Here is a 13,496-nt window from a genome sequence, read left to right as displayed (position 1 = left end):
AGATCAGAGGCACATTGATTCATAAATTGTTCTAGTGTGTGAGTTTGCTTGAAGTTCTCGGTTACTCTGATGCTGATTTTGGAGGTGGCAAAGATGATGGAAAGTCTACTTCAAGACCCTTATTCATCTTTGGGGGAGGAGGCGTTTCTTGGAGCAACAAGAAATAAAGGAGTATTGCTAGCTACATACAAGATGTCGAATATGTAGCTTGCAATATTGTAACTGCACGTGTTATTTGGATGAGATGGTTTTTAATTGACCTAGATCTCAATTTGTTAGAAGAGACCTGTTGACAATTATTATGATAATCAAACAGCAATTAGCCTGATCAATAGGGGAGTGAATAGTTCCAAATGAAGACACATTGAAATCCAGTAGCACTACATTCGAGATATTGTAGAAAAGAGAGAGATTAAAGTGACTTACATCGCTAACACAGATTTGATTGTTGATTCTTTGACAGAAAGAATACCAGCAGATCTTTTATGAAATATTTGAGTTTGACGGGACGCAGAAATAAATAAGTCCAAGTAAATTTCATGAATAATGAAATGAGAATTATTTTTTTCGGATAGTGAGAGTAATGGTAAGTATAAAGACATGCGCCGCTAGTGAGGTGCCTCTGGACATCTAAAATCTGAAGAGTCTTCGCAGCAAGTGCAACCTGTTCTCAACACTCTTCGTGAGATACTTATTGAGATCTAAAATCTAGGTTCATCAACATTTGCCAAGTCCGACAACAACTTAGTATAGTTGTTCACATGCGCCGCTAGTGAGGTGCCTCTGGACATCTAAAATCTGAAGAGTCTTCGCAGCAAGTGCAACCTGTTCTCAACACTCTTCGTGAGATACTTATTGTTTAGAATTTTCCACATCTTCATTGCAGACGTCACCCCAATCACATCATATTTCAGCTCCTGTTCCAAACAGGACCTGATCACCCCACATGTGTTCCTATTCACCTTCTCCCATATCTCCTCATCATATTTAAAATTGATTTTGCCGTCATACTTCACCACACTAATCTTAGTATTCTGAAAACCAACTTGTATTGTACTCGCCATCGACTTGCTGCTTTCACCTTTTTTCTCCCATTGCAAACTAACTCTAAATTATAGAGAAAGAACAAATTTGATAGAAATTAGGAACCACCCAACTGAACCATAGATTGGATTCCAAATAGAACTCCTAACCACACGAGGAAAGCGAGATCTAGAAATTAGGAACCACCCAACTGAACCCTAGATCGGATTCCAAATAGATCTCCTATCCACACGAGGAAAGCGAAATCTCCAACGACAACTCCTAATACTATCACCACCGAAGCCTAAAACTCTAAGAACCAAGCTTCATACAAGAATCTTCCTCCACCAAACTCCAAAACCCTAGATCTAAAATCTGGGCTCTGATACCACTTGTTGCGCGCAGCAAAAATTTCGGCAGCACTTCGGTAGCACAACAAGAGAGTCAGGTCGTAATAGGAAATCCTGTTTCACAAAGAAAACAAAAACCTTAAACAAAATATCTCAACCAAGTGAGATATCAGCTCTTTCTCTCATCAGTTCTAGGACTGACCTGTCGAGGGAACCTAAAAGCTATTACAAATCACACAAATAGCGAGACAACCAATTTTACATGGTTCGACAAATAGTCTACGTCCACGGGGCAAGGAGAGGGGAGATCTACTATTAGAGGGAGAGAATATAACTAGGGTTTATAATCACTCAATCTAAACCCTCACACAAGAATCTCAAGCCTCTCACAAAATAACTCCCTCAAAGGGATGAACAAAACCCTAAAAAGCCTCTGCTTTTCTTCCCTTTCTCTTGCTGTGATTTTTCTGTTTCGCAGCCGCAATTAATAAAAAACCAAAAAATCCTTGCGTACAGCCCTAGGAGAATTGCACGAAGGTATTTATAAAGCTCACATGGGTCTTCAGGTGGGCCTTTCACTTTGTCCGCTAGGCGAAACCAATTCACGCGTTTACTTCTCCATGCGCTTCTCTTTGCCCACTGATCTAATCTCGTGGTCCCCCCACGTGCTCACATATTTATTTCATTTATTTTAGTTTTCTTTGTTTTGCTAATCTCTTAGTACTGTTGGATATACGTTATTCTAATACATTTTTTTTAAAATCACGATTCTAGTTATCTTCCAAATGGTGAGTAAATTGGTTCTAAGTGAGTTGGCAAAGATCAATAAATTTAATGGTAACAAGTACGATACACGGTACAGAAAATTATATGTGATCTTATACATGAAAGTATAGACGATATGTCGTCGAAACTAGTGCTTCTACTTTAACTAATACCTCCACTGTTGAGGAGAAGAAGGAGTTTGAGGAATGAAAGTTGAAAGACAAAAATGCAAAAAGCTTTATGCTAATGTTCATGAAAGATAATTTAATTTGGTTAAAATTTTTGAAACTCGTAAAGCTTCCATCGATAAGTGGTAAATTAATAAAAGATAAATACAACACTGTCTCGGAAGTTAATATTCAACTTCTCATATGCAAGAGAGACAATGTTATAGGACATATAAACAGAATAATTGTCATGGCTATAAACTTATCTATTATTAAAACCAAAATCCAAGAAACAATGCAAGTGACAACTATATTGAATAGTCTATCACCTTTTCTTACTGTAGCTACCACTACATTAAAAATAAAACCTACCATTAAATCTGTTACAGATTTGCCAATGCACTTAACTATAGAACAAGATTTAATAGCCAGTATGAAGGAATCAGAACTAAATATGGTGCAACAGAAAATAAACCATGTGTACCAGAGGCAACAAATTGAAAGAAATGGAAATTCCAGACCTAATAAACAACAACCTACAGGTCCAAAATCTCATCAATTTAAGAAGAAGGTATCCCGTAGAGACAACTACACTTGTGAAAATTTTAAACATTTCAGATCCAATTGTCCACAAAGAAAAATGTATGAGAGTAAGGTAGGCTACAAGCCAGGAAGTGCTAGCAAGAGAGAATTTGTCGGCGTAACAGAGTGCAATGCTGTGATGACAGACATTAATAGTTGGTGGATCGACTCCGATGTGACTAAACATATTGCAAAGAATAAGAATGAAGTCACAAAATTCACCAAGTTGAAGAAAGGATAACGGTGGATCTATATGGGAAACAATATCTATCTCGATGTATAAGGTATTGATTCGTATAGATTGAATCTTAGGGATAGCATTCTCGTCCTCAAAGATATGTTCCATGCGCTCGGAATTAATTCAGGGCAATCTGATCTTTATTCCCAGCTTGATAAAGAAAGGACTGAAAATTAGGTTTACAATAACTGGGTTTCTATAAGGAAAAATAAAAAAGTGTATGCTATGAAAAAATATGTACCCAAGCATGAATTGTGCATCCTTCCAGTAGTTTATAATAATTCTGGTTATAAAACTTTGATTTAAACTACATGTCATGTTATATTTTTAAATTTGAATTGTAGCATTCTAGACTAAGACATACTATTTTTTCAAAAATATATCAGATTACGAAAATGAACTTATTATTTGGATCGTCTAATGTTCAATTGGCACTATGTAAATATTATTTAACTGGTAAAATGACTAGGAAATATTTTATTGGCAGACAGAGAGCAATGAATTTTTAAGGTTGATATACTCAGATATTTGTGGTCCCTTATTTGCTACAGCTCATTATAATAAATAATATTTTATTACCTACATAGATGATTATTCTAAGTTTACATATGTCTATCTTATCTTTAAAAAAATTAAAATTTTTTGAAATGTTTTAAGAGATATAAGACAGAAGAAGTTGTAAACTAACTTGGAAGGAATATCAAAATATTGAGATCTGAGAGGTCGAGAATATAACTCCAAATAATTTAAGAGTTATTATATTCAGCATAAAATTAAAAGGCATACAACAATATTGTATATGCCACAACAGAATGATGTAGCTGAAAGAAAGAATAGAGTATTACTGAATGTAGTTAGATGCCTGTTATCTCATTTAGAACTCTCCAAAAAATTTTGAGGAGAAATATTATGAACTGCAAACTATATTTCAAATAAAGTTCCCACCAAATCAGTTGCATCTACACATTAATTATAAGTTATGAACTGGGATGAAATTAGATTTGAGTCATCTTAGAAAATGGAGATGTAAAGCACATGTTCTCATTCCGAGTCAACTTAGAGATTAGTTGGATTTTAGAACATTGAAGTGTAGATTCATAGTGCTTTTAGAAGAATCAAAATGTTATAGGTTCCATAATGAAGAAAGAGGGGTCTTTAAAAGTAGAAATGTCGCATTTCTAGAGAATCTAGAGGAAGAGAAACAAGTTTAAGAGGAAACAAAACTTCTAACTGTAATAGATGATTATTACATCCTACTAGTGATCCTAATATTATGAATGAATCCAACCTTGAAAATAATGAAACACTTATGAAAAACGATGAATCTCAAAATATAGGTGTTTTAGGAAAAATGTCAAGAACATAACCTGTATGGATGGATGATTTCTATTTGTATTCACGTGAACCATCTTGTTTCTTAGTAGATGCAAATATAGAAGAATGGGGTCTCTTAAACTTCGTTGATATGATAAAATTGCATGAATTAGATTTGTGGCTAGAAGCCATGAGAGAAAAACTTGATTTTATAGAAAAGAATTTGGAATCTAAATAATCTATTAAAAATAGAAAAATCATAGGATGCAAATGGCTGCTAAAAAAACACGGTGTTGATGGATCTATTGATAAATTCAAAATACGGTTAGTTGCTAAGGGTAACTACGAGAAGGCAGAAATATATTTTTAGGAGATGCATTTTCTTATAGCTAAATTTGCATCCATTACAATTATTTTGGCTATAGTTGCATATATTGATTTGGGATTATTCCAAATGGACGTTAAAATAGTGTTCCTCAATGGAGAGCTGAAAGAAGTGACACATATGCAATAATCTAAATGTTTTTAGGTAAAAAAATAGGAATATAAAGTTTACAAGTTAATAAAATCCCTATATGATTTAAAACAATCTTCTAGATAATGGTATCCCAAGTTTCATGATGCAATCACTAAACTTAGATTTGGTTAGAACAAATTAGACAATTACACATATATCTTGAAAATTTGGAGCAAGTTTACTATATTATCTTTATATGTGGATGATATATTACTCGTCGGAAATGGCATGGAAATATTGAACAAAACCAAGTCATATCTCAGTGAAAAGTTTGAGATGAAAGACATGGGAAATGCATCATATATTCTTGAAATTCAAATAATCTGAGATAGAAAGTCTAGAATGTTAAGTTTAATCCAAGAAAAATATTTAAAATCAGTAAAAGATCTAGAATGGAGAATTCTAATACTGCACCAACTCCGTTAGTTATGCAAAATAGATTGTGTAAAGACCAAAGTCATGGAGAAGGGCATAAACAATCAGATATTCCTTATGCTCAAGTAGCGTGAAGCTTGATGTATGCAATGTTGTGCACTAGACATGATTTAGCTTATGTTGCAAGTTTGGTTAGCCCGTATCAAAGTAATCGAGGACCATTGGGAAACTTTTAAAAGGATTATGAAGTAGATCAGAGGCACATTGATTCATAAATTGTTCTAGTGTGTGAGTTTGCTTGAAGTTCTCGGTTACTCTGATGCTGATTTTGGAGGTGGCAAAGATGATGGAAAGTCTACTTCAAGACCCTTATTCATCTTTGGGGGAGGAGGCGTTTCTTGGAGCAACAAGAAATAAAGGAGTATTGCTAGCTACATACAAGATGTCGAATATGTAGCTTGCAATATTGTAACTGCACGTGTTATTTGGATGAGATGGTTTTTAATTGACCTAGATCTCAATTTGTTAGAAGAGACCTGTTGACAATTATTATGATAATCAAACAGCAATTAGCCTGATCAATAGGGGAGTGAATAGTTCCAAATGAAGACACATTGAAATCCAGTAGCACTACATTCGAGATATTGTAGAAAAGAGAGAGATTAAAGTGACTTACATCGCTAACACAGATTTGATTGTTGATTCTTTGACAGAAAGAATACCAGCAGATCTTTTATGAAATATTTGAGTTTGACGGGACGCAGAAATAAATAAGTCCAAGTAAATTTCATGAATAATGAAATGAGAATTATTTTTTTCGGATAGTGAGAGTAATGGTAAGTATAAAGCATCTGATCTTGCAGATAGTGGGAGACATATTATCTGGTCAATTTGGCCAAGTGGGAGATGCTAGTAGGATTGACAAATCATTCAAATATTCATGTATTAAACTAAGAGAAAAGTGGTCATTAAGTGGATATTAATGAAGAATTAATAGGCCCTTAACGCGTTTTAATTTGGGCTATTAAATGGCTTTTATTTTGTGATTAATGAGAATTATTTGGAGGCTGAGTTGGGGGTGGAGATGATTGGGTGAAGAAAGCCTCATAAATAAATTGAGGTAGGGCTGGATTGGTAGGTATACCAATTACATTTTCCTAGTAACATGTACCAACCAATATATAATTGGTAGGAAAAATTTACCATTTCTACCAACCATTAACGTTGGTATACCAACTACTTGGTACGGTTGGTACTCGGTTGGTACGGTTGGTAATGAGCTTCTACCTATTCTCTAGAAGAAAAGAACATACAAATGTTTTCTTCACCTTTTGCATTCCTGGATACAAAGCTTAAATTATGGACATATTATTCTAAGATTCTGAATATCGATATGCAAGCATCCATACCAAAGAAAATCAATTCTTGCAATAGAAGCTACTGCAGTTTTCCACGGATTGACTAACCTCACGGGCGACTTCCTCAGCATGGCACTCTCGGTTCGCGTGAGTCTGCTCGGCGATCTACTTGTGACGCTGGTTAGGTTAAGAGAGAGGATGCCATGGCTTTTGGTTCAGAAACGAGTGGCTCTACGCTGTACCCGACTTTGTCCTGTAATCGACCTCGCCGGAGCCGACGACGCCCTTGTCGGAGTTCTTCTTTCCTAGTCGGAGACCGCCGCCGCCGCCCTCGTCCATTTTTTATCGGAGATTTGAGAGAACTGAGCAGGGTTAGGTATTGGGAAGACTGGATAAAGAGAGAAACTTCCGTGGAGACGGGTTGGATTTGGATCTGGTCGGATAATTTGAGAGAACTGAGACTGAGAGTGGGAGGCTGAGAGAGATTAGATTAGGGTTAAAAAAATCAATGGTTGAGATTTATCTTCCCTAAATCTATGGTTGAGATTTAAGGATATATATATAATTTATATATTAAATAATTTAATATAATATAAGTTGGTAGGTACGGTATACCACGGTAGAGGAAAAATGTGTACCACCTACCGTACCATGTTTTGAAGCTGGTACGGTATACTGTACCATGTACCATGTACCGATTTGATGGTATACCAACGTATTTGGTACGGTTGGTACATGAATTGGTTGGAATGGAATTGTGTACCATTGCCAGCCCTAAATTGAGGTGTTCTTTGAGAATAGAAGATAGGTAATAAAGAAAGAAGAACCCTCTTTACCAGAGCCCCGAAAATAACCAATCCCCTCCCCTCCTCAAAAAGTAACAGTTATGACCAAAGACGGACCTAAGAGCATCTCCAACAGCTTCCCCATCTTCTTGAAATACTCAATTTTAGGGAACATAGAGCTTTTTTTTGGTCCAACAGATTCCCCATCTCATTCCCCAAAATAGGGAAGAAGGAGAAAAAATAGGGAGCCTTCCCCAAATCTGCAGCATTCTCAAAATTTTTGGGGAGAACTTTATTATTGTAATAAATGCAATTTTTTAAAATGGGGAAGCTGTTGGAGTTGGAGCAAAAATAATTTGGAGAATATGACTTTTGTTTCTCCATTTTGGAGAAAATTTTGGGGAAGCTGTTGGAGACCTCCGACTAGCTAGGCAAAGGTGAAGGAGAGGAGATTAACCATCAACGATTAAAATAAAAATTCAACACAGAAGATAATTAAATCCGACTACCTAGGCAAAGGTGAAAGAGAGGAGTCTAATCATCAACGATTAAAATATAAATTCAACACAGAAGATAAGTTGACGATGGACGCACAGAGGTTGACAGATATAACCGAGTTATTTGTGCGCGAAGATGCTCAGCAAATTTGACGTCAACAACGCAAAGCAGGGCTACAGTTTGGCAAGGACGAAACGAGAGATCTCATGTGCTACCGGTGCTTGATGACCCTGGGAAAAAAAGATGTTAAGAAGGACGATGGGCTTCTGGTGAAGTTCATTGACTCGGGGAATCGCGGATACTCTCTTGAAGTTGAAGTATTGGCAATCGAGGAAGAGATACGTGTTTACAATTTGTTGGTTTTGGAAGTGTGAAGATCGAAACCTGAAGAAGAAATCAAAGAAGCAGAAAAGCCCCGATCGGTTGACCGACAGGCTTGAGTCGGCAGCGGTCGACCGTATATTAAGCCTTATTATCATCGAGCCTAGAGTTCGCTTCTCGTCGTCATCTACAATCATATCCTACCGCCCCGACGCGAATCCAAGAAACTTACAGGAGTTTTGGGTCGGTCGACCGATTGCATTGAGCTGCGTCGACCGACAACATGCACGAGAACTAGGGCTGTCCATTTACCGGCCGAGCCCGGCCCGGCCGTCCTCGGCCCGGAAAACCGGCCAGGGCGGGTTCCGGGGCCCGGGTCCGGGTGGCCTCAGCCGACGCCCGGCCCGGCCCGGTACAGTGCGCCGCGGGTCAACGCCCGGGCCGGGCAGCCCGGGACCGAGCGGCCCGCGCCCGGGTGGCAACGGTCACCAGTGGGTGACCGTTGCCCGGAATTAGGCCGGGCCGGCCCGGCCGGCCCGGCCCGGCCACAACGGTCACCATGGTGACCGTTGTGTGAAAACGGACCGGGCCGGGCCGGGCTGGCCCGGCCCGCCGGCCACAACGGTCACCAAAGGTGACCGTTGTGGCCAAAACGACCGGCCCGGCCGGGCCGCGGCCGGGTGGCCCGGCCCGGCCGGCCAACAACGGTCACCAAGGTGACCTTGTGGCCAAAACGACCGGCCCGGGCCGGGCCGGCCGGCCCGGCCCGGATTCAACGGTCACATAAGTGACCGTTGTGGCCTGCCCCGGGCCGGTTACAAGCTCGCCCGGTAACAACGGTCAGATTGGCCCTTTGACCGTTTTGCCCTCAAAAACGGTCAAAAAACGGCTATTTTGTGAGGTTATTTTGGTCATTTACCTAGGGGGCTGGTTCTATAAATAGAGGGGGGTTTTTATTTGTTTTCTTCACACCAAAAACTCATCTCTTCTCTCTTATACTCTTATACTCTCTCTTATACTCTTATACTCTCTTATTTATACTTTCTAATCCAATCCCCAAATGGCTTCCGGATCTGATTATGAAGAGCAAAACATATCTCCCGATCCTGAATTGAGTCCTCCTACTATGAGTCCTCCTACTATGAGTCCTCCTACCGAAGTTAATCTCGAATCCGGTGGCGACGAATCTGCACCAAGAGCTCCTAAACGGCCAAGATCCGATGTGTGGAATTTTTACGAGAAGATCGACGTCACCAAGGATGAACACGGTAGGATCCTCACCCAGAAGGCTAAGTGTGCTTTGTGCGGCAAGATTTTTCAAGCTCATCATAAGAGCGGCACCAACCACCTCAAACGCCATTTAGATAAACACAACAAAGGCCAGACTCCTCAAGGTGATATCCGACAATCTATGATTTCTCAATCCTCCTCTTCTGGTAGTCTCGGTAGTTGGAACTATGACGCTGCCAGAGCCAGGAAATGCGTAATCAGGTTTATCATTCTTAAAAACCTTCCTTTTAAATTAGTAGAAGATGATGAATTTGAAGATATGTTTAGAGATGGTTTTTATCCTGCATTTAAAAAAATTTCTCGTCAAACCTGTCAACGTGATATTTTAAAATATTATCAACAGGAACAAGAAAAAATAATTTCTTATTTTAAAAATTTAAACTGTAAATTTTCTTTAACTTCTGATATTTGGACATCTAGAGCACAAACTGGATATTTATGTATCACAGCACACTGGATTGATGAAAATTGGCAAATGTTTAAAAGAGTTGTTTCTTTTATTGCAATAGAAGAGTCACATACTGGTGCTAATGTTGCAAATTTAATAATTGAAGAACTTATGAAATTAGAAATTTCACAAAGAATATTTTCTCTTTCACTAGATAATGCAAGTAATAACAATGTAGCTGTTGATTTTATCAGATCATCTTTATCATTGCCATGTCATGGTGATCTTTTTCATATTAGGTGCATCTGTCATATTTTAAATTTAATTGTTCAAAGTGCATTTACTGAAATTAAACCCATGATAGAAAAGGTTAGAACAGTTGCTTACATGCATAGTGCTTCTGAACAAAGACTTAAAAGATGGAAACAATTTTGTAAAAGAAAAAATGTAAAGCCTAGACTAATTCCAAAAGATGTTGACCATAGGTGGAATTCCACATATGCAATGTTAAGTGTAGCAATAGAATATAAAGACATTATAACTGATTTTATAAACTATTATGCTTCTAGTTCTAGTTCTGGTAGCACTTATGGAATAACTGAAGATGAATGGACAGTTATATGTAATTTAAATGAAATGTTACAAGTTTTTTATGATGCTACAATGTTATTATCTGGCTGTTATTATCCAACCATTACTTTAGCTGCTTTACAAATTTTAAATATTCAAAATTTTTTTGATAAATATCGTTTGGATGCTACTTTTGGACCTATGGTTTTTGAAATGGAGAGCAAATTTAATAAGTATTTTAGGCCTATTCCTCATATTTTTGGTTTGGGGGTTCTTATTGATCCATGCTTGAAGGATATTGGCCTTCGAAGTTTGTTACAGTCATTGTATGGTGGACAGGTTATAGACTTAGATGATGGAACCACCCTGGATGCTACTACTCATCATTTACTTATTAAAAATTATTTTCAAACTTTATATGATGAGTATGCAGCTAGACATGGTGTAGCTGCACAACAGTCTGCAGCTTCGGTTTCTTCGAGCTCATCCCGAGCCCGAGGTAAAAGTGTAAGTTTTGATAGGTATGCAATGGTAGCCGAGCTAACTGGTGGATCTGGACTTGGATCGTCATCATCGGAGGTTTCTGAAATAGATGAATATTTTTCTGCTTCTTTAGTTAGATGTCAAGGAAATGCTTTAGATATTTTGCAATGGTGGAAAGTATATGGATCAGTTTCATATCCTATACTTTCCACCATGGTTCGTGACTTACTAACAGTGCAGGTTTCGACGGTAGCTTCGGAATCCGCCTTCAGCACAGCAGGTCGTTTGATCGACGATCACAGGACATGCTTGGATCCATATACTGTACAAGCGGTGATGTGCCTACAAGATTGGTGGAGGTACGAGAAGCGAACGCAAGGCATCGATCGGATGGCTGGAATTGAAGATAAATTTGAAGAATTGGGACTAGCAGATAGATATAAAGAATAGATTGTAGTTTTTATATCTTAGCTTACAATTTGTAAAGAATTATTTTGGAAATAATTGCAAATGATAGTGATATAGGTGAGTAGGTGCCAACCTAGTTGGGATTTACTTATCTATTGTGATGCGATTAATTCCAAAATAAATTTGTACTTGTAATTTGTAACCGATTTATCAATTATTAATAAAGAATATGTTTTTATCATTTCTTATTTGTAATTTATGTCATTTTAAGTAATTAATAAAATTATTGTTTTTGTTATTTTTCTTGTCTTTTTTTTATAATTTATAAGTTAAATAACATTAAAAAATTTTGGAAAAAAATAAAAAAAATAAAAAAAACCCGGGCCAGCCCGGAACCCGGCCCGGTCGGGCCCGGGCCCGGGCCCGGACCCGGCCCGGTGTACCCGGGTCCGGGTCTGGGTCCGGGTCCCGGTTTTGCCCGGCCCGGGCCCCGATTTCCGGGCCGGGCCGGGCCGGGCCGGCCCGGATGGACAGGCCTAACGAGAACCCTCTAAGAAACAGACGTTCTGGCCGGTCGACCACGCCATTGCACCGGTCGACCGACGTCGGGTTTTCCGGTTTCCTAATTAGAAATTGGAATGAACAAATTAAGCGCAAGAGCTAGAATGCATGATGAAGATGAAGACAGGAAAGAAAAGAGAATAAATAAATTTATTCAACTTTTTTTTTCAGATTATAAACTTTGAGATAATTGATAGTATTTGTAATGCTAGTTGATAAAAATTGCTGCTAACTCATCGTCTAATACAAAATTTCCTAGAAGGTGTAATTGAAGAACGTCTTTCCTTTATGCTGATGATGTTTTAACTTGATGCAATATGTGTTCTGAAATATCATCGCAATTTTGGAGACACTACCCAAAAATCACGCCACAAATAGTTAAATCGCAGATTTTTTTTTTTAACAAAGAAAAACATGCTGCAAAGAGCCACAAAATGGGTGATTTATTTATTCTTTAACCTTAACAATGCAGAGAAATAACCCTATATGAGAAGTTAATGGGCGTTGAGGAATAAAAGCCTGTATTGATGTTGGTTGTACATGCAAGAGTAACATGCCTGAATATTTCAATATTTTCACATTTGTTTTCCGCAATTAAAAAAAAAAAATTTTGCACCAAAAGATTTTGGTGGCTAGAACTTATTCTTTGCTAATTGTGATATGAGAAATTAAGAAGGTTTATATAGAGAGTCTTAGAAGCCAAGTACAACTAGTGCTAACACATTTAGTTTTAGCAGTGGACCGAGTCAAACAACGAGCTACGTCTGGTAGGTTCGAAGACTTACATCATGGTGACGTCCTCATGAATCCCGAGCTTGGCAATATTATAGGTGGCCTAATTGGATTGCTCATAGTTAATTTTGGAATTGTTGAGCACTAATCGTATTTGTTATGACACGATTTATTCTGTGAATGCCATTCTTAATTTGTTCATTCCAATTCTCTAATTTCTCTATTCATGACTCGTTAATGGATTCAGAATTTATTGATTGATTCCTAAGTTGATTAATAAGGCAAACCTTTTAGGATTCTTATTATTTGAAAGAAAAAAAAATTAGTTGATTTCAAATTAGATTGAAATTTGATAATATTAAGTAATTTAATTGCAAGCAATTAAACTTTTAATTGATTAGAAAGGATTCAGTTAGTTTCTAGTTTGACTATCTTTGAAGAATATTTACTAAATTTAATTAATTACTTTCTAACCCGATTAGGAAATTACAGATTCAGCAAAGTTGAACCATGCAATATTATTATTGTTATTAATGTTACTGTTATTGTTATTATAAATATTGCTACTATGTACTGTTCTTTTTCTTCATCTTCATGCTAGATAAATTAAAATTTGATAATTAAATCAAATATCTGTGTAGAAGTATTTAATTAGGATAATATTAATTTATAAAATGATAAAAAGATATATATATGGCGAATTAATATAAACTTTTTCCATTGAATATATAAACTTAATAATTAAACTAATATTTCTAATTATAATTAGAA

Source organism: Asparagus officinalis, chromosome 2 (assembly GCF_001876935.1).
Source record: "Asparagus officinalis chromosome 2, Aspof.V1, whole genome shotgun sequence".
NCBI classification, from domain to species: Eukaryota; Viridiplantae; Streptophyta; class Magnoliopsida; order Asparagales; family Asparagaceae; genus Asparagus; species Asparagus officinalis.
This window is presented reverse-complemented; position numbering follows the sequence as displayed.